Source organism: Eumetopias jubatus, unplaced genomic scaffold (genome assembly GCF_037043125.1).
Source record: "Eumetopias jubatus isolate StellerSeaLion01/CBP00866 unplaced genomic scaffold, mEumJub1_p1.0 scaffold_12, whole genome shotgun sequence".
Classification (NCBI taxonomy): Eukaryota; Metazoa; Chordata; class Mammalia; order Carnivora; family Otariidae; genus Eumetopias; species Eumetopias jubatus.
The window spans coordinates 6,178,159-6,194,796 of NW_028274818.1; the positions used below are offsets into that span (position 1 = coordinate 6,178,159).

The window sequence follows — 16,638 nt, forward strand, 5'->3', positions numbered from 1 at the left end:
AAACAAGTTTTCCTGTTTATCATGCATATATGAATTATATGTATGTATTTATGTAATTTTTAAAGCCAGTTAGTCTCGAAAGACTAAGACATATTCTTCGGTCTCAACCTTTGCCCACAGTATACTTAAGTATGTTTTAGGCGAGCCATAAATTGGGTTTATATTCATAGCCTGACAGTGCTAATATGGGTAGCAGATAGCAGCTATTTTTTGTTTCTAGATTTGAACTTGCTCTTGCATCATTTTAAACAGCTAAGTTACATGCTCACATGAAGTTTGGTGGTCTCAAACTACTGTACAGGAATTTTAACTTACTATTTTATATTGGTGAAATTTTATATTTTATATTCTGAGAGTTGTCAGATCATACTTTGGTCATTCTTTGATTTTCTGCCCATAGTAGAGTCATACATGTAATTCATCCCATTTAATGATACTCAATTCTCTTCAGGAAAAGGTGGATCCGGGGAGCTGTGGAAATAAGTAATAGATTCAGAGATTTATAGGACAGTTTCCACGACTCATGACGCAAAATGTGTAAGAATGATTACTGTGTATGGTAAGGCTGCCTATATCTATTTTGACTTTAACACTTTAGTATGTGCCTATGTTAGAATTGCTTATGCAGATGCATTTTGGGGTCCTATCAATAATACTGAAACAATTCTCTGTGTTCATATGAAATTACTTCTATTTACCTTCATTTACAATCATCCCTAGTTCTTACTTTCATATCCCTGTCATTCATATAAATTAGAGGCTATAAAGACTATCTGTGATGACCATTTTCCCCCCAGTATATTTAGCATCCTGATCTTATATGATTCAGAGTGATGTTAAAAGTAGCACCTGCTTCCTGATCACACACAAAAGGAAGACCAGCCGTACACAGGGAGAGAGCAGAAACTTTGTATTATAGATAAATATGACCTGATAGATAAGTATGTTTGTGAAGTTGTTGTTGGATATTGATTTCCTTTCCTTTAGGGACATCCCAAAAACCCACCCACGTAGTGGACAGATTCCAGTACTCTTAGCAGTTGGATAAACGGCCTTTCATGAGTGAATTGTATTTTCCACTTTGAAGATTTCTGTCTTTTTCCTTGGTGATTTTAGAAACATTTATTTTTATTTGGTGATTGTTGGTATGTTGGGATAAAATTGTTGTTGACAGAGCTGAGTCTAAATCCTAGCTGGGCCTTAGTTTTTTTTTAAATGAGGGCATAGACTCCCTGATCTCTAAGGGTTCTTCCTGCCCCATGACTCTGTGCTTTTGCTTAGTATAATTTCTGTCATATTTTGGTTGACTTTTTGAATGTAATAGCAGAACTCCAAGAAAATCCCCTACATAAAACTTGACCAAACCTGAGATTTTAGGGATGGGAGAGAGATGATCATAAAGCCTTCAAAGATGAAACTGTAAACTGAGTTATATAAGGTGAATAGGTATTCTCAGCACAGAATAATAAAGAGCAAGGGCTTTCCAGACTCAGGGAACCTCACTGTAAAGTTAAGTATCCATGAAAGAATGTGGTGGGAAAGAAAAGGAATAATTTGAGTTTATCCAAATTTAGGGACTATTGTACAGGATAAGGTTGGAGAAGGAAGTTGGGCCCAGATTTTCAGTTTCTTAGCCATCGCCTCTTAGTTAAATACATATCTGTATTTATATGTTTTTTGAGTATCACAGATGTAGCAAGAGTTGGGAAATAGAAAAACTTCAGGGAAATTTTAGACTGCTTTGGGGATATTTATTTAACCTTTTAGCAGCAGTTTAGTATCTTAATAATTGTGAGCATGTTGAAACAGAGAGGGTTGGGGTTGGTCAGGTGACTCTCTTTACCTCCTTTTGTTATCTAGCATTCATTTCCTAGACACTTTCCTTTGGTGGGTTGTTTTTTTTTTTTTAACAGTACCTATCTGTTTTCCTGATTAATAGGCCTTTATTTCCCTTCTTAGTTTATCACTACTCTTTGTAATTTAGCCTAATACTCCAGTAGCCATTTTGTTTAGATTGTCATCCTATATGTCTTTTGAGCTCTGTGTTGGTGGGTGGATTTTCCATGATCTTCTGTGAAGTTAGAGCGCACAACCATTTGATAGGTGTAAAGAGTGTATCTGTAGCCACATTTCCTAATAAAAAGAAATTCTTGGAAGAGCAAAGATCTAAAACGTAAAGAAAGAAACCCCCCTCCCCCCCCCCCCCCGAAATGCCCCTCGGAGGAGTGTTCTCTTGCTCTTGCCTCAGGCCTCCCATCTTGTCAGAGTCTTTGTTAATGAGAACACTCTGGTGTGAGACCTGGCATCCAGGGCAGGGCTGAACACATCTCATTTCCTCTGGCTCCACCATTAATTACTCATATCAGCACTTGTAGATCTCACAGTGGAGCGTGAACTCCAACTTAGACTCTTTTTCTTTTGTTTAAGTTTTATTTTAGTTCCAGTGTAGTGAGCATACAGTGTGAGGATAGTTCCAGGCGGACGATACGGTGATTCAGCACTTCTGTAGGTCACTCGATGCTCGTCACAAGTGCGCTCCTTAATCTCCGCCACCCGTCGCACCCATCCTGCCCACCCACCTCCCCTCTGGTGACCAGTTTGTTCTCTGTGAGTCTGTTTCTTGATAGTATCTCTCATTTTTTCCCTTTGCTTGTTTTGTTTCTTAAATGCCACATATGAGTGAAATCATATGGTATTTGTCTTTCTCTGACTGACTTATTTCGCTTAGCATTATTCTCTCTAGTTACATCCATGTTGTTGGCAAATAGAAAGATTTCATTCTTTTTTATGGCTGAATAAAATATACGCCACATCTTTATCCACTCATCAGTCAGCCGATGGACCCTTGGGCTGCTTCCATATCTTGGCTATTGTAGAGAGTGCTGCTACAAACGTAGGGGTGCATGTATCCCTTTGAATTAGTGTTCTTGTATTCTTTGGGTAAATGCCCAGTAGTGAGATTGCTGGATCATAAGGTAGTTCTGTTTTAACTTTTTGAGGAACTTCCCTATTTTCCACAGGGACTGCACCGGTTTGCATTCCTACCAACAGTGCACAAGTGTTTCTTTTTCTCTACATCCTCACCAACACCTGTTGTTTCTTGTGGTGTTCATTGTAGCCATTCTGACAGGTGTGAGGTAATATCTTATTGTAGTTTTTTTTTTTTTAAGATTTTATTTATTTGACAGAGACACAGTGAGAGAGGGAACACAAGCAGGGAGAGTGAGAGAGGGAACAGAAGCAGGCTTCCCGTGGAGCAGGGAGCCGGATGCGCGGCTCGATCCCAGGACCCTGGGATCATGACCTGAGCCACCCGGGTTGCCCCCTCATTGTAGTTTTGATTTGCATTTCCCTGATGATGAGTGATGTTGAGCATCTTTTCATGTGTCTGTTGGCCGTCTGGATGTCTTCTTTGGAGAAGTATCTGTTCATGTGTCCTGCCTAGTTTTTAATTGGATTATTCAGTTTCTGGGTGTTGGGTTTTATTAGATTTTTTGTATATTTTGGATACTAACCCTTTATCAAACATGGCATTTGCAAATATCTTCTCCCATTCCGTATGTTGCCTTTTAGTTTTACTGATTGTTTCCTTCACTGGGGCATTGTATTTTGATACAGTCTCAGTAGTTTCGCTTTTGTTTCCCTTGACTCAGGAGACATATCTAGAAAGAAGTTGCTTCAGCCCATGTCAAAGAAATTACTGCCTGTGTTCTCTTCTAGGATTTTTATGGTTTCAGGCCTCACTCACATTTAGGTCTTTAATCCGTTTTGAATTGATTTTTCGTGTATGATATAGGAAAGTGGTCCAGTTTCATTCATTTGCATGTAGCTGTCCAGTTTTCCCAAAACCATTTGTTGAAGAGACTGTCTTTTCCCCATTGGATATTCTTTCCTGCTTCGTCAAAGATTAACTGACCATACAATTAAAGGTTCATTTTTGGGTTTTCTTTTCTGTTCATTGATCTATGTGTCTCTTTTTGTGCCAGTACCATACTGTTCTGGTTACTACAGCTTTGTAATAAAACTTCAAGTCCAGAATCATGATGCCTCCAGCTTTGCTTTTCTTCTTCAGGATTGCTTTTGGCTGTTCAGGGTCTTTTGTGGTTCCATACAAATATTAGGATTCTTTGTTCTAGTTCTTTTTATTTTTTTAATCATCCTTTTTGAAAGATTTAATTTATTTGAGAGAGAGAGAGCACAAGCAGCAGGAGAGGGAGAGGGAAAAGCAGGCTCCTCACTGAGCAGGGAGGCCGATGTTGGCCTTGATCTCAGGACCCCAGGATTATGACCTGGCCCGAAAGCAGGTGCTTAACGACAGAGCCACCCAGACACCCCTGTTGTAGTTCTGTGAAAAATGGTGTTGGTATTTTGATAGGGATTGCATTAAATGTGTAGACTGCATTGAGTAGTATAGACAATTTTAACAGTATTTGTTCTTCCGATCCATGGGATGTCTTTCCATTTCTTTGTGTTCTCTTCAGTTTCTTTCATCAGGGTTTTATAGTTTTTGAGTACAGGTCTTTCAGCTCTTCGGTTAGGCTTATTTGCAGGTATCTTAATATTTTTGGTGTGGTTGTAAATGGGATTGTTTTCTTAATTTCTCTTTCTGCTGCTTTAGTGTCCGTGTACAGAGATGCAACAGATCTCTGTACCTTGATTTTGTAGCCTGTGACCTCACCGAGTTCATCAGTTGTGGCAGTTTTTTGATGGAGCAGCTTAGAGTCTTGTCTCATTGTTCTGAGTGTTTCCAAAGGTAAGTGGTGGGCAGTATCTCAAAATGATGGCTTCTGTTTCTTTGGGGCATCTGTTTAATATCTGAACTCGGATGAAGAGAGTATGGTTTCCAATTAGTGTGATTTCCTCCAGCTGTGCTTCTCCTATTACGGTTTCTTTTTTTTTTTTTTTTTTCACGTTATTGTTTCTGATAAGCATATCCTCCAGTTGGGTGCTCTGAACTTTTTCTTTTTTTAAAGATTTTATTTATTTGAGAGAGAGAGAGAGAGAGAGAGAGAGAGCAGCAGAGGCAGAGGGACAAGCAGACTCCGTGCTCATATTCCAGTGGGAGCAGCAAGTACAAAGGCCCTGAAGCAAGAACATGCTTGGTATATGTGAGGAGCAAGAAAGGAGGCTGTGGCGGCAGGAGCAGAATAAATAGGAGAACAAACCATGGAAGATGATGTTAGAGAATTAAGTAGCTGGGTCGAAACATATACAGCCTTAAAAGCCATTGAGGTAATTTTAATTTTACTCTGAGATTGGAAGTCACTGGAACATTCCTATATACATTTCAACAAGATCATTGTGCTTGCTGTAATGAGACTAGACTTGGAGGAAGAAAGAGCAGAAGCAGGCAGACCATTGAGGAGGCTGTTATAATCCTACAGACGGTAGTGATGGCTTGGACTGATGGTTCAATTCTGGATGTATTTGGAAAGCAGAATCAATAGGTTTCACTGAGAGACTGAATATGGAGTATGAGAAGAATACTACAGGATCTTTGGCCGGAGTGTCTGAGAAGAACGACATTGCCACAGAGATGGGAAACACTGTGGGAGAAGCACAGTTGAGAGGTATTTCAAGAGCTCAGTTCTGGATATCTTAACTTTGAGAGATCCAAGTGAGTGTTTTAAGTAGGCAGTTGGATATAGGAGTCAAGGCCAAGGGAGTGAGATGGGCTACAAATATAAATTTGGGAGCCATCAGCATGCAGATAATATTTAAAACCCTGAGACTAAATGAGATTACCAAGGAGTGAATACAGGTATATGAGAGGAGTTAATATGGACTTACACTTGGGAATAAGAAAGGGGCATATTTAGTGTTGAAGGTAAGAAAAACGGAGGAGTCCATGATCATTCTAGGTTTCTATTTGGACAGCTAAATACAAATTGATGAAGTTAATTAAAATCAGAAACCCAGGAGGAAGATAAATCATAATTTAAAAACCTATAGCATATTCCAGTGGAAATATTTAGTAAGCGTTTGTGAATATGGATCTTCAGTTAAGGTTTGAGAGATTTGAGCCTAACATATATTTCAAATTATGAAACTAGATGAAAATGCGAAGAGAAGAAAAAACATTTGCCTCTGAGAGACGCCAATATTTTCTGTGTGATGTGGGTGGAAGAGAGGATAGCAAAAAGAGAAAAAACTTGAGGGAAAATGAGAACCAAGAGTTGGAGGAGGAGCTGAGAGCATCAGCTGCTGTGGGAGTAAATAGGGTGAGGACTGGATAAAAGCACTGGGCTTGACAATTAGAATAGAGTCTTCATAAGGACAGCTGCAGTTACAGTGGTGGCAACAGGGCCAGTTTTCATTACTTTAGGGATCAAATGGGAGATATGGGAATCCATTGACTTATGACTCAGTCTACTTTATTTACCTAAAATAATACCGTGGGATTAATCTAATTAAAATTGATATTTTGGGGAAATGTTAGGTCGGACATTGACCAGCAATATCAAATATGTCAGAAATGGAATTCCAGTATTGTGCCGGTGATGGTTCTTGGTTGTAAAACAACAGAAACTTACCATAACTTAAAGCAGAAACTGCTTACGTTACAGGAAAGGAATTTAATGGAAGGCCATTTTTAGTTCACAAGACTCCATGCGAATACTGGAGAACTCAGCCCAGAACAGGGATGGGAACCAAAGAAGGCCACACAGCCAAGAACACAGTCATTGTCTCAGCTCAAGAAGTTGGGTTAGGACAGTTGGGTTAGGACACGGGCCTCCCCCACGGCCACTAGCCCTGCTGCCGGTGGCCTGCTCCCATTGCTGCTGTGAATCTAAATCTGAGTCTTTATTCGCTGTTTCACTGTTGCCTAAGACTTTGAATTTTAGGGGAGTATCTGATTGGCCAGGCTTAGGTCACATGTCTGTGTCCTGGTTGCCGGAGAGCTGGGAGAGAAATTATGTCTGTCCCCTTCAGGCTTCTGCAGTTAGACATTTTCCCCTCACAAAAACCCCCAAGTAGACAAGATATTCAAATGCTGGATAGCCAAAACCAACAGCCAGTACTATAAAAACTTAAATACTAAATCTTAAAGGTTTAGGGAAACTAATTTGAAAGTCACATAACCAAAATGGAAATGATTTTGTAAACTCAGGAATGTACTCCATGGCTTACTTTATTGATACTAAATATCAAGAGTATCAAATTAAAAACTTGGCTTTGATCTTTCCTGCTTTGTGCCTTTATAGTAGCTAGGCCCTGAAATGTCCTCCTCTCTTCCCATATCTCCTCTGGACCCCTGTAACATTGGGGTTTATGATGGTAGCCTGCTCACACGTCAAGAGGCAAGCGGAAGCAACATTACCGTACCTTGTGGTGGGAGCACATTTCTGGGAGTGAGATTGGTCTCAGTTAGACCTAGAGGGATGACAGAAGTAGCTGTGACCCTGTGGGGAGGGAGTACGGTGGGAAAACACAGGCAGAAGAGCAGACTGGGTTGAGGGGTGGGGGGCTGTGTTTTGGGCCCCAACAGACGCTGAGCGACAGGGCCAGGCTGAGGGTTGGGAGGGGTGGGAGACATGACAGTGGAGCAAAGCAGAGAAAGGCATGTGTTGGCCGCTTAGTGGCTGCCCACATTCTTCACAAATTAGGCCCTTGAGAACTCTTTTTTTGTTGGATTTTTGTTTTGTTTCACTGGGATTTGTTTTTGTTTTGGTACTAGGATTTAATTTTATTTTTAAAGGAGCTTCTCTGCCAGAAGACCATTATGAAGTCTCGACAGAGGAAAAGACCCCGTGTAATTTAAATAGAACTGGACTTTTTTGCTTACCTCCCCCCTTTTTTTAGGGTTAACTCTTTTTTTAAATTTAAATGCAGTTAATGAACATACAGTGTATTACTAGTTTCAGAGGTAGAGTTCAGTGATTCATCAGTTGCATATAACATGCAGTGCTCATTATATCAAGTGCCCTCCTTACTGCCCATCACCCAGTTACCCCATCCCCCTCCCCCCCCTCCCCTCCAGCAACCCTCAGCTTGCCCTTTTTTAAGAATCAGCTTGCCCTGATTTTGACATGGTGACAGATCTCTAAGAAATACAAATTGGGGTGCCTGGGTGGCTCGGTTGGTTAAGTGTCCGACTCTTGATATCAACTCAGGTCTTGATCTCAGGATCATGAATTCAAGCCCCACGTTGGGTTCCACGCCGGGTGTTGAGCCCACTTTTAAAAAAATAAAAGAAATACAAATCCAAAACCTCATAAACGTGATAAATAATGTAAGACCTTTAGTGACGTCTCTTGACGACATTGCACAGGGAATAGTAAATAAAACAGCAGCAGTACCCTCTTGCCCCACCCCCACCCCCGCAGAGCCGCTGCCTCACCTCTGTCGTCCTGCAAAGGCCACACCTCAGGCCAGCCCTCTGTCCACCTCCTTTCCACTCCTCCAACCTCCAGACCCTTCTTCCCTGTTAATAACTCATACCTTTTGTAAAAAAAACCAGTTTAGCTTCTTCCAACTCTCCTCTCCACCGGTAACCTCACCCCTACCACGCATGCAATCCAGCAGCACTTAAAAAAAAAACCCTTAGAAAAAGCAGAGATAGAGTAGAAGCATTGAATACTTGTGCTTCAGTTATTTTCCCCCTCTCTTTTATGTTAAAGAAAATTAAATGTGAGGGTATCTTGTTCTCTTGGCTGAATTTATAGAGAATATCTCTGACAGTTGGCAGTAGTATTTGTGAAAAGGAATAGTGAGCGATCGTGGCAGAAAGAGGCCAGAGCAGGAGAAGAGTACAAAGAGCTTTCGTTTCTAGGCTCAAGAGTTTGGATGGGGAGTGAGCGCCTGTCATTGACAGGTGTAAACAGTGGCTCTCAGCCACCAGGTGGGACGGAAGAAATGTGGTCAGCAGCATCCGTGTCCCTGGTTGTGCGACCTGTTACGTTTTCTCAAGGACTTCTCTGACCTCAAACTTTTTGGTCCCTTTTTTTTTTTTTTTTTAAATTATTGAATGCTTCAAATAGTGCTTTTTACTTGCCAGTCACTCACTGTTCCAAGTGCTTTAAAGTATTATCTTGTTTAATCTTTATAAGCAATCTATGCACTATGTATTATTACTGTCCTTGTTTTACTGATGAGAAAACCAGGGCATAGGGAGATCAGGGAACTTGCTCTAGATCCTACAGCTGGAAATGGGGGTGGCAGAGGCAGAATTCAAACCCAGGCAGTCTAGCTCCGGAGCCCGGGCTTCTTGTCTCTTCTACTCCTTGCTGCCAGTGCTTGTGAAAGCTGCACCCTCACGCTGTCTGCATCAGAATTGCCATGGATCCCTGCCAAATTTTGGCCTGCCTCAGACTTACCTTCTCAGAATGTTTTTAGGGGGTGGAGAACCTGGGTGTTTACATCATGAAGTCCTGTAGATGATTCTGATATGGACCCTTTGTTAAGAACTTCTGTTTCAGAAGGACCTACTACTGTCAGTATGTTCACTTCTGATCTTGGTTTCCTTTGGCCATAAGATTAAATAGTTTCTGAAGGGTACCTAATTATTACAGAACTTAAAATTAATACTGTGATCCCTTAGTGTGCCTTTTGAGCCATCACTACCTGAAATTCAGTTGAAATCCTTTCTTAAACAATACTTGAGCAAACAGTGAAAACAGAATTTTCCTTCCTTCCCCACAAGTGCATTATACATCAAACATTCACTTTAAAACTGAATGGAAGCTGAGAACTTGCTGTTCTATTTATGAGAATGCAGAGAACATACTAGGTTCTGGAAAGTATACATTTCGTGATATGAAGAGAGAACTCTTCTGAACTCTTTGGAACAAGTCTATACGATAGCATACCTCCATCCTTTATGAGGATTGTAGCTGGCAAGAAAGCTAAAGCTCAGCTCCCAGTGCGGACCAGGTGTCCAGTTTTGGGCTATCTTGCTAACCCAAGATCTCAAGACAAAATTTGTCCGCTAAAGTAGAAAAATCAGATTATTGCAGATTATCATTAAATTTATAAGAGCTTTAAAAGAAACTTTAAGGGAGTTGTTTTTTCCCACTTGGTTGTTTGCCTTGTCAAGTCCAGTCTTTCCTAAAATGTACTTTCGGGATATTTTATAGTCCTTCCAGTTTGTTTGTGTGAAACCAAGATCAAAATTACTTTGGAGAGAAGGTCGAGATCTTTAGTGGAGACTGGAGGAATATCCAGACACAGAATCATGCAGGAAAGATAACTTGAGGAATATAAAGGAAGTAGGTTGCTTCTTCTCCTCTCCCTCCAAAAAGTTGTAGCATCATTGATATGAAGGAGTCCTCTAGAATAGAGCTCCATGCATTCCCTTCGCCCGCTGCTGTGGTAGTCACACACACACACACACACACACACAGACACACACACACACACAGACACACACACACACACAGCATTTGAGACTGTTACACAAGTTTATACCATTTTTGTAGTTTCTGCCTAGAAGTTCAAAAAGTTAATTTTTGTCTCAACCCGGCATTTTCCCTATTTTTTAACAATAAAAAGGAAAATAATTTTCTTAGCTATCTGTATTTAACAACTTCTTTGAAGTGCTTCCTAATAATCTCTTTTCTCAGAAAACCCGTTGGCTCAGTTTGCTGTAGACTCACCGTCTCCCTCCACACTCTGCACGCTTACTTTGGTAGCCCATCTGTAGGATGCAATTCAGTCCTCAGGAAATTCACTTCCTACCAGTAGTCCTGAGTAAAGTGAATTTTCTAAAACGAAACATCTTGTAAACATTATGTCTGACAAACTCCTATGGTTAAACTCTTCATGCATTTAGTGTTTGATCTTTTTCCTTAAGACATTTTTTTGGATTGCCACACTGTTGGCACTCAGCAAATGAGGATTGAGAATGAGTTTCAGGGGTCCTAATTTATTTCCCTAAATCACACACTGTCCAGCTTTTGAAAAACTCTGTATTAGAACTGACAAAGTTTGGAACTTGATTAGCTTGAGTTATTGAATGGAGTAATATGAAAGACAGGCTCAAAGACTTGCTGGCTGATCCCTGTTCAAAGCATATAACCAGCATTTTGTCGAAGAGCTTTCTCTAGGGAAAACAGTCCTGACCTGGTTTAGAAACACTTTCCCTGCAAACTCTCATTAAGAGAGAAGAATGAGGGGCGCCTGGGTGGCTCAGTGGTTAAGCGTCTGCCTTCGGTTCAGGTCATGATCCCCGGGTCCTGGGACTGAGCCCCGCATTGGGCTCCCTGCTCTGAGGGAAGCCTGCTTCTCCCTCTCCCACTCCCCCTGCTTGTGTTCCCTCTCTCGCTGTGTCTCTCTCTCTGTCAAATAAATAAAATCTTTAAAAAGAGAGAGAGAAGAATGATTTGGAAGCTACTGTCATATCCTTGGGAAAGTATTTATAAGAAAGCATGTTGACCAGGAAACCCTAAATTAATTCTACTTTTAAAAAAGAGAAGCAGGGGGTGCCTGGATGGTTTGGTAGGTTAAGGGGCTGACTCAGGTCATGATCTCCGGGTCCTGGGATTAGTCTGCTGGCTCCCCTCTCAGCAGGGAGTCTGCCCCTCCTCCCGCTTACGTGTGTGCTCTCTTTCTCTCAAACAAATAAAATCTTAAAAAGAGAGAGAGAGATGCAGATCAGGGGACCTGGCTGGCTCAGTCAGTAGAGCATGCAACTCTTGATTTAGGGGTTGTGAGTTCGAGCCCCATGTTGGGTGTAAAGTTTAATTTAAAAAAAATATTTTTTAAAAAGAGAGGAATATATAATAACTATTAGGTTGAACTTTATGAAATTACTGATATTTGACCCACCAAAAAATGACAGTTTCATATGGTCCAACTTTATACATTTTTGCGCGCATAAAAGGGGAGGTCACAGCCCGTTGGGCAGGTTTGGAGACTCTCACAGAGTTTCATATGAGAACCATATCTTAAAGCAAAATGAGTTTGTACTTACTAGGATTTCAAGCTAATCTTTCCTCTGGTGACCTTGGCAGCATTTATCAGGTTTGAGCGTAGTGTCAGAATTTTCCTCTTGTGAAATGTTGTAAACCTTGGCTCTCTCTTGGGCCATCTGTTGTGCACTAATAGTTTTGATTTATTCTTCCTCTGGTTGACATGCATGTTAATGGTGCTGATGCAAGCTTTACATTTCCTTTTATTGGTCTGTAGTCTTATTGCGTACGTTAGTGGCACAAATACTGCATTCATATTAGCTATTTATATTAACTTTCTAGTTTGGGGGTGAGTAATGTACTTAGCTTATGTTTTTACTATAATGGGAAGCCCTACATCATAGACATTTTAATATGATTACATTCTACTTAGTTTTACTACCTCTAATTTTTTTTCTTTACATTTTTTCTTTTAGGATATGTCACTGTGTGTATCTGTGTATTTTAATGGTTTCAAATTTCTTAATTATCTTTGCTTTTCAGTTGCTTTCGTGTTGGACACATTTGATCAGCAATTAATACGGCTCTTAGCAAACAACATAAATTCAGAATGTTTGACTTTGATAAAGAGCTCTGGAAGGCCTGATTCTCATTGCTGCTTTGGCTCTCCTGTTTCCAAGCTTTGCTATGCTCTTCATTTAGTTCGGGAGCTTGCCAGAGACTTGGTGAGATAAATGAGGTAAAGTGATAGAAAACGAGAGCTCCCCAGGATAGGAACATGGATTAGAAGAAAATTAATGCAAAGCTATTTTTGAAATGAGGATAGATGCTTTTTATTTTTGATCTGGTTTTAACGGTTTTATATTGAAAAACCAAGCCCATCTCTGGAATCCAGTGGATATAGACCAAGTATAGGAAATGTTAAGAAGTCATTGTTGTTAGTATGGGCCTGACATGCAAAATTTGACAAATAGAGGCCCATGTTGATCCAAATAAAAGCTGCTCATTGTCAGAGTGCAGCCTGTTGTAGAGTTTCCCTCATTCCCCAGGAAACATCATTAGATATTAAATACATTCCTTTCTATCAAAGATATGGGGCCCCAAGCTTAGGTCAGAGTTTCCTAATACAAGAGAAACTGTCTTACCTAGTATAATAGGGACTACTGGAAAATCTATGAATTAACAAAAATGGTTAAAGCAGGAGGAGATCATCAAAATAATATGTATATTTTAAATTTATTTCTTTTAATTATATAAATGTAGACTTGCTTGCCAAGTTTTGATTTAGGGCCAACATCTTTTCTTTGAGTCAGATCTGGAAGAATTCCATGTTGCCTTTCAATACAAACTACACTCACAATGCATCAACCATAATTTCCAGTATCAGTTACTCTTACTCTAAATTAGATTAAGAATTTAAAGATACTTTTTTAAGCAATCTGAATGCAGACTGGTATGATTTTTTTTTCTCAGTCTTTTATGGTTGTCTTGGAATGAGTGAATTTTTTAAACTATTCACTTTTATTAAATCTCCTTTTCACACTTTATCAATTTCCCTAATATTTTTTTAAAGATTTATTTATTTGAGAGAGCATGAGCAGGAGGGCAGAGAGAGGGAGAGAGAATCTCAAGCGGACTCTGCACTGAGCTTGGAGCCCATCGTGGGGCTCAGTCTCAACGAGCCTGAGATCACTACCTGAGCCAAAACCAAGGGTTGGATGCTTAGCCAACCGTGCCACCCAGGCGCCCCCAATTACCCTAACAAATACAATTAGCAAAAGTACTTTTGGGAAAAGAAAAACAAAACTAGTCATGAATGTTCACTTGTGCTGTGGGTATCAGTAAGTTTTTCTTTTTTTTTTTTTTTTTGGGTATCAGTAAGTTTTAGAAGGGAGTGGGAAGGGTCATTTAATCTCAGCGGTTAGTTTAAGTTGGAGGTCAGTTTCCACTCTACAAGGATATATAGAATTAACATGAGACAACACCTAGTAGGACCTTAATTTTATTGTGAATTACCATTTCAACCTTCAGCTGAGCAAAATGTGGTCCTGTTCTTTTGACAGGTTAGTCTCCAATGCTTTAGCCCTCTTAAAAAGAGGAGAAACATAATTTTGGATGCTGCATTATGCACTAATATTTTGGTTCTCTTCTAACAAAGTGCTTGGAAAAGAATTAGGAGAACTGTATGAAAATGGCAGATTTTCTCATGCACGATATTGTGTAACACTGGGGAAAACTGTTTTATTCGCACAGTGAAATGTTTTGGTGTTTTCCCACCAGTGTTTCTCTGACTTCTTCTGGGAATAAAAATAACAATGTGTTGATGATAGTGTCTGTCCACAAAGTTTCCTCCCTGAAGATATCCCATGGTATCTCAGTCCTATAGAGGCTTTTCAGGAGTGCATTTGGAGATATCCTAAAATTGCTGACATAGATTTCAGCAACAGTGCCAAAATATAGCTTTGTTTCTGAAAACATCACTAATAGAATTTAATATGCTAAAAAGGAGTGAGATGAACACAGTTGGGGAGAAAAAGGTGATTCAGAATTTACTGTTACAGCAAGAAGCATTTAGTTTGAAGTAAATGTTAAATGAATCAACTACACTCTCCCAGATGTTTGTGTGAATAAATTATTTTTTTAATATAAGCACTGTTAGAATTTGTAGTATACCAGCTTTGATTCCCTGCAGTTCTGTGGTAAACAAGCACTTTAAAGATTTTTTTATTTATGTGAGAGAGAGAGCAAGCGAGCACGAGCAGCAGGGGAGGGGTAGAGGGAGAAGTAGACTCCACACTAAGTGGGGAGCCCGATTCGGGACTCAGTACCAGGAACCTGGGATCATGACCTGAGCCGAAGGCAGACACTTAACCTACTGAACCACCCAGGCACCCCAAACATGCACTTTAAATTCTAGATCTCCTCTCTGCCCCCCACCTTTCACAGTTTGCAAACTAATAATTAGAGGTAAGGCTGGTTAACTGTAATAATTTTTATGCATTCAAGATGTGAGTCTTCTTTTTCATAAATAATAATGTGTTCTTTGGCTTTCTCCTGCAAAAGTAACTGTTTGAAATTTAATGAAGAAGGAAAGTAGAAGACATTATGTGCAGAAAATCATGCTTGAAAACAATGTTTAGTATGGCATCTAGATCTTAGCGGGAAACTCAGATTTAAGTCTGAGGCTGACCTTAACCCATGACCAATGGAATCTTAAGTGTGTGTATTTTTATAGTAGCTTTAATTTGGGGCTTGCAAGTTTGTTGGTTTGTTTTCTCATTCAATTTTGGGGACCCTGAAGCAGTATTTTAATTATAGGAATTAAGCTATTTATAATTTTCATGGCATGAAGATCAGCAAATTTTGTTTTTTCTTGGCTATATTATGTTATTTTACTGAGAAATGTGTGATCTTTGTGTCTGACAATGCACTTAAAAAAAAAAAAAGCTCCCATGCTGCAATGCTGGAATTCTAACAGAACAACTTCACTCATCTTTCCCCTAACTTTAAAAATAAAAAAATCTGTTCTCACAGAAATGCTGCCTTGAGTTAAACAAAGGACAAGCAGTTACTGGAAATGTTTTCTATACAGTTCTGTTGATGTATATTCATTTCAATTTGTTTATTGCATTCTAGATTTTTTCTTCACTTTGCTGATAATTGCATTTCATAATCACATTGACCTTTGAACTAAGTTGCATTGAATTTTTATTACCTTCAGCTGTGTTAAATCCTACTTGTAATGAGTCCTTCCCTATAGCAAGTTTGCTGAATGAGTGATGAAGTGAGGGGGGTTAATATCAGGTTCAGTTCTATCTCAATTTAACCATGCTCCCTTAAGTGGAAACACTAATGTATGTTTTTTTCTTTCTTTCTTTCTTTCTTTCTTTCTTTCTTTCTTTCTTTCTCTTTCTTTCTTTCTTTCTTTCTTTCTTTCTTTCTTTCTTTCTTTCTTTCTTTCTTTCTTTCTTTCTTTCTCTTTCTTTCTTTCTTTCTTTCTTTCTTTCTTTTCTTTTCTTTTCTTTCTTTCTCTCTCTCTCTTTTTCTTTCTTTCTTTCGTGACAATTCCTATGTTTTTGCTAGGAAAAAGGAGTTATTGATGTTTAAACAGTAGTTCATAACAAAGTTATAAGTCGTATAATCCGCTTTGGAATACCTGCAGTCATACATACCTTTTCCAAAACACACATACTCCCCTTTTTTTGAAGCCAGACTCCTCTTGGCTCATCTTACTTTTAGTATTTGTGTGGTTGGAAACCAGAAACCTCAGATGCCATGGGTCATTTATAGATTATCCAATGTTGGCATTATTACATTTGGAACTTTATAATTGTGCTAGACGTGCATTTATAATTTTTTTTAATTCTTCCATTGAAGTATATGCTTTTTAAGGGCAAGAACTATACATCTTCTTTAGTATATACTTATTGCTTACCAAAAGAAATCTAATGCTGTGGTTGCTTCAAAGGAAGAGGAGGCTAAGCAGACAAAGTTCCAGGCTCTGGCCTTACTACAAACTGCAAACAGAATGTCTACTTTATATACCAGCAATTTGGGATCAGAATTGGGAGGAGGGCAGAAATGTTCCTCCTCTTAAAAAAAAAAAAGTGAAAATGACTGTATTGGATAGATAATTTCAGTATCTTGTGATATTATCTAGTCTAGCCTCCTCATTTTACAGGATTGGAAACAGACCCAGATCATACAGCTCTTAGCGGCCGATCTAGAATTACAGTCCTTCTGTTCGGACTCCTTGGCCAGTACCCTTTAAAGTACACCACAACATGTA

General features: G+C 39.4%; 1 protein-coding gene across 1 annotated transcript in view; it reads left to right on the top strand.

Moving 5' to 3' along the window:
• The window catches only part of ATF6 (activating transcription factor 6), a 207,191-nt gene that overhangs the window by 132,684 nt on the left and 57,869 nt on the right, over positions 1-16,638 (top strand). The window lies entirely within an intron of this gene.